Source organism: Arvicola amphibius, chromosome 6 (assembly GCF_903992535.2).
Source record: "Arvicola amphibius chromosome 6, mArvAmp1.2, whole genome shotgun sequence".
NCBI classification, from domain to species: Eukaryota; Metazoa; Chordata; class Mammalia; order Rodentia; family Cricetidae; genus Arvicola; species Arvicola amphibius.
Genome location: NC_052052.2, coordinates 89,710,365 through 89,715,887, shown reverse-complemented (window position 1 = coordinate 89,715,887; position 5,523 = coordinate 89,710,365). Strand labels below are relative to the sequence as shown.

Genomic DNA, 5,523 nt, shown 5'->3' with positions numbered 1-5,523 from the left:
ATGCATTTTTTATTGTTTTATGTGTATGATATGGGTATTTTGCCCGCATGTATGCCTGTACACCACGGTGTGCAGCGCCCTCAGAGGCCAGAGGGAGCATCAGATGCCCTGAGACTGGAATTGTATACAGTTGTGAGCCACCACGTAGACATTGGAAATCAAACACTGGGAAGAGCAACCATTGCTTTTAAACCCTGAATCATCTCCGGGCCCCAGTTAGTTATATTTCAATGTGGCAAAGCCATTTTCCTTCTAAGCATTTCCATTAAACCCACCGCCACTGAAATTTAGAAATCTGCACTACCTTTACCAACGGGGTTGTCATCTGGTCATCAGTCACATTAATTTCACAATTGTTTTCCACTAAAATATTTACTATTTCTTCATGTCCATAACAGGATGCAAAATGTAGGGCAGTTCTGTGGAAATGAGGGGTATTTTACCATTAGACCACACTATTTCATCATACATGAAAGCACACATAACTGCGAATGTCAAATTACATGCAATCTCTCTGCTTTGTTAACAGCTATTTCACTTATGCTATCCTCAGACAGTTTAAGTACAGGAACCCAGAGGGCAAAACTGTAAATAGTGGCTATCCTAGTTAGCGTTCCTCTTGCTGGGATGAGCACCACGGCCAGCCAGCGCAGCTTAGGGAGGAAAGGGTTGACTTCATCTTACAGGTCCGATTAACAGTCCATCACTGATGGAAGTCAGGGCAGGAACTCAGGCAGGGCAGGAACCTGGAGGCAGAAGCTGATGCAGAGGCTATGGAGGATGCTGCTTACTGGCTTTCTCAGCCTGCTTTCTTATAGAACCCAGGACCACTGCCCAGAAATGGCACCCCCCACAATAGATTGGGTTCTTCCCCATCAGTCACTACTGCAGGGTTGCTTACAGCTCAATATTATGGAAACATTTTATTTGCTGAGATTCCCTCCTTTTAGATAACTTCAGTTTGTGTCCGGTGTAAAAATTCACACAAAAAAAAAAAACATAAATAGGTTTAAAAAAAAGGATAACAAACCCATGAGAATCAACAATTTTTCACAGGGGAATTTAGGAGACTCTGATCTACCACAATTTATAATAAAATTTGGCAAGCAAGAAGAGTTTATTGCTTTGGAAATTATGAAGCTCTTATATCAGAAATTGGAGGAGACATCAAAAGTGACTTGCAAATGACCCAGGCCTGATGACAAAGTCTCCTGTTAAAATAGTCGGTAGTGGAGAGCTAGCTGTTCAGAATGCCGTGAAGGAAGGAACAGAGACACACATGAGAAATTCAAAATTCTCCCAATGTGTAGATGATAGCCATTCCTATACCAGTCATAAATGACAAAAGGCAAAAGAGGAGCACCCAGCACATTCCCCTTTCAAAGCTTCATCAAATGTCCCTCAGAAAGGAACATGTGAACGGACTGAGGCTGATAGAAACAAGACAACTGCTTTCTGATTGGATTGAAAGCCCATTTCCTTATTTGAATTTGATTTGAATAAGTTTTAAGTATGCAGTAGATATATTATGAAGAATATTCCTCTCGTGCAGCTTTCTAAAATGCATACATTAAAATAAAATGCTGTTCCATGTGTTATTTAACACTTTCCAGTAGGTGGCATATAGGCAATTTAAATGGAATGAGAAACCAGCTAGAGCACTGGACTTGCGAGAATGCTCTGGAGACAGCCTGGCACTGGGACCCTGCCAAATGTGTAGGTCGCCAGGCTGAGGGGACTGCAAGGGTCAGAAGACACAATTCATTCTCTTCGGTGAAGCCAGAAAAGCGGGGCTTCTGCCACATCGCCCCATCTCCCCACAGCCCCCCTTCCCAAGCCCTCACTCACCATCGTTACCATCTCTGTCATTCACATTGCATTTTCCTGCCCCTCGCCCCCCCCCCGCTCAGAGCCCTCACTCACCTATTGTTGTTATCTCTGTCATTGACATTCCATTTTTCCTGACTTAAGAGATCCTGGACTCTGCTAACTTTCCCCGAACACACCGCCGCATGGAATACATTGTCGGGATCATACAACAGGAGATCATATTTGTCTGGAGATGTACACCTACATGCTAGGCAATTCCTCCATTCACTCCTCTTCCCAGGCCCATCACAGAAGCCCAGCGGTGTTTGGGGCTTTTTCTCAGAGATGAAGATCTTCTTTACGCTGGAGAATAAAGGCATCACTCCTTCCCTACCCTCACTGTTTTTCACTTCCTCCTGAACTCGGTGTTAAACTTTGACAGTGACCAGCTCTCACCACCATAGCTCCAACAGGGAAATCTGGGGTGTGCACTGTAAACCACAGATACAGCAAGCTGATGTAACAGTTGTTGCCTGGCAACGCTGGAAAGCTTAAACACTTGCATGTTGTCTCCGACAGCAGTGGTAGCACAAGGAAGGATAACTAACTAACAACAAAACTTTAAAAATGCCTTAGATAAAAGTAATACCATAGAAGTTTATACAATATATACACTTATAAAAGGAATTTAAACAAAGTTAACCTATAATGAGGACAGTGTCTCTCCCACACAGCAGAGGCCATCCGTGCCCAATATGAGCTACCTTTTTTCAAACCGCTGGTCAGTGGGGTCCAATAGACCCTCCCCCAAAATATAAGCCATTGCTCTTGACTCCTCTTCAGAACTCGGTGTTAAGATCTTGTTGCTGAAGACACCACATCTGTGAGACACGGAGAAATCAAGCTGGTGCTCACCTAAAGCTTTTTCCCTATTTCCGCTTTTAGAGTGCTGTAAGGCTCTGCGCACACAAGGCTTAGAGATTCACAGTTTTGAACCCTGAGAACTATAATCATAACTGACTAGGCAAGATGGACCCATGAAGAAACAGTAGTAGCACAAATGTTAAGGGAGTAACCAACTACTTTCTGATTGGATTTGAAGCCCACTTCACAAGATGAAACTCATGCCTGGTACCATGGCTGGATAGGTCCTAGGTCCTAGAGGAGAACCTAAGACTATTTATTATTCTGCTAAGTAGATATAACATAAACCACCCCTAAGATTTTATTTTTATATCCATACATCAATTTATTTCTCAATTCTCATCGGGGAAGCATCTTTTTACAGTAGATGGGGATTGATACAGAGGCGCACAGGTAGTCAACCTTAGCTGTAAATTAGGCTTCTGTATCACAGCCCTCACCGAAATAGTAAGATCCAGAAGGTCCACAAGCATCTCTTACTTAGGCTCTGTGAACAAACAGGTGTCAATTAAGCTGCATTTCAGATATTTTTCTAAATGTATCAAAATCTTCAGAACTGTGCCGTGGGTGAATAAAATCATCTGCCTGGTTAGTGTCCAGGCTGCATTAGTAATGCCGTGTTGTGCCAGAAAGGTACTAGGTCTGTCATTTCAGGACTCTCAGGGCATTTCTATGGGGAAAAAAGCCCCCAGAAGCTTCCTCCGCGTAATATTTGCAATTAGGTAAAAAAAAGGGGGAGAGGGGGAAGAAGAATAAATCCCTCTGTAAAATTTCCTGACTAGAGTATGTGCTTATAGCTCCAGCTGCAATGACAGAAGTGGAAATCCACAGTGTACAATTGGTCTCAGCTTTGGGGCTTTGGTGGTAATGATTCCTCTGTGTTTAAAGTATGTTTTTGTATCTTTCCAGCATGTCTCCTCCTGGTTCTGAGGTCTGCATCTGGTAGAGACATGGATGTCTCCATTTGCTGTTTGTGGTCTTCGTGATTTTTATGCATTCTAATGAAACGGCCAGATATGACTCACCACGCCTTGCCCACATCTATCCAGATATGTGGAATTGTTATTTCCACTTCGGTGACTCCATTCATTCGTTGGGGTTTACTGTGCTCAGTTGTTCAGTTCCCTAGTCCTCTCATCAGCTTAGCAGAACTTGAAAGTAGCACATAATGTAAATCTTATTATAGAAGATTTTCCTTTGGCCTTTTACAAAGATAACTAAAATCTATGTAGATTATTTTCTTCTTTCCCATTTTCTGGTAACAGAAAATTGTGGTGATTAATTAATGAATTTGTATCTTTTTATATTGGTGATATATTTATTTGCTCACAATATTGACTGCAAAAATTATTCTAATGAGCCAGAGCAGAATGTTCCTGAGCCCTGGAATTTAGGCTCAGCTCTATATTTTTAAAATATGGGCTCTCTACTTCTTCTCCCTGTTCCTCAGTCAGCAGCATCTTCTTGTGCAGCGTCAGCTTCGACCCTGAGACATGACGATGAAGGCTGGAGTGAGTGGATTTGGGTGTATTGGTCACAGGGCTGCCTCCAGCTCTGACATTGTTGCCATCAATGCCTCCTTCATTGACCTTAATTGCACATATGATTCTACCCACAGCAAGTTCCCTAGCACAGTCAAGGCTGAGGACAGGGAAGTAGCCTTGAATGGGAAAGCCATCTCCATCTTCTGGGAGCGAGACGCCACCAACATCAGCTGGGATGGTGCTGAGTGTGTTGTGGACTCTGCCTGCGTACTCACCTCTGTGGATAAGTCTGAGACCCACTTGAAGGGCCACCATGGCTGCTCTTTCTGCTGTTGCCCCATGTTGTTCATGATAAGTGTGAACCAGGAGAAATATGAAAATTCACTCAAGATTGTCAGCAATACCTTCTGCACCACCAACTTCTTAGAACCCCCTTGCTAATGTCATCCATTTCAGCTGTGGCATCATGGAGGGACTCATAACCATGATCTATGCCATCACTGACACTCAGAAGACTCTGGACGGCCTCTCTGGGAAGCTGTGGCATAATGGCCATGGGGCTGCCCAGAACATCATCCCTGTACCACCTAATGCTGCCAAGGCTGTGGGTAAGGTCATCCCAGAACTGAACAGGAAGTTCACTGCCATGGTCTTCCATGTTCTTACTCACAATATTTCTGCCGTGGCTCTGACATGGCACCTAGAGAAAGCTGCTAAGTACAATGACATCAAAAAAGTAGTGAAGGAGGCATCGCAGGGCCAACTAAAGAGCATACTAGGCCATACTAAAGACCACGTTGTCTCCTTTAATAATGATAGCTTTAATAATGATGCTCATTCTTCCGTCCTTGATGCTGGGGCTGGCGTTGCTCTCAATGACAACTTTACAAAGCTCATTTCCTGGTATGACAGTGAATATGGCTACAACAACAGGGTGGTAGACCTCATGGCCTACTTGGCCTTCCAGGAGTCAGAAGCCCTGGACCACCCCCTCTAGAAATAACAAGAGAAAAAGAGAGAGGCCCTTGGCTGCTGGGGAGAGAGAGGAACAAACTGTTAAGTCCATTTTTGTTGTGAGTGCATATATGATTTCAGCACTAAACACTTAGCACTGGCTAACCAATTGGGGGCTCATTCCTGGGAGAGACTAACTCTTCCTCTCTTAGCAGTTATCAGTTGCCGACTGTTCTTCACCTAAAAGTAGGACTCTGTGAAACTCTCCCCCTTCATGTTCAGATGTCTATTGGTACTGTCACTGTTTGTGCCTTACGTAGGCAGCCACCTCTAGAAGACAAAGTTTGATTGC

At 43.7% G+C, this 5,523-nt stretch overlaps 1 pseudogene; it reads left to right on the top strand.

The window, feature by feature from the left end:
* The first annotated feature begins 4,226 nt into the window (after nucleotides 1-4,226).
* On the top strand, nucleotides 4,227-5,214 carry LOC119816326 (annotated as a pseudogene).
* The last annotated feature ends 309 nt before the right edge of the window (nucleotides 5,215-5,523 follow it).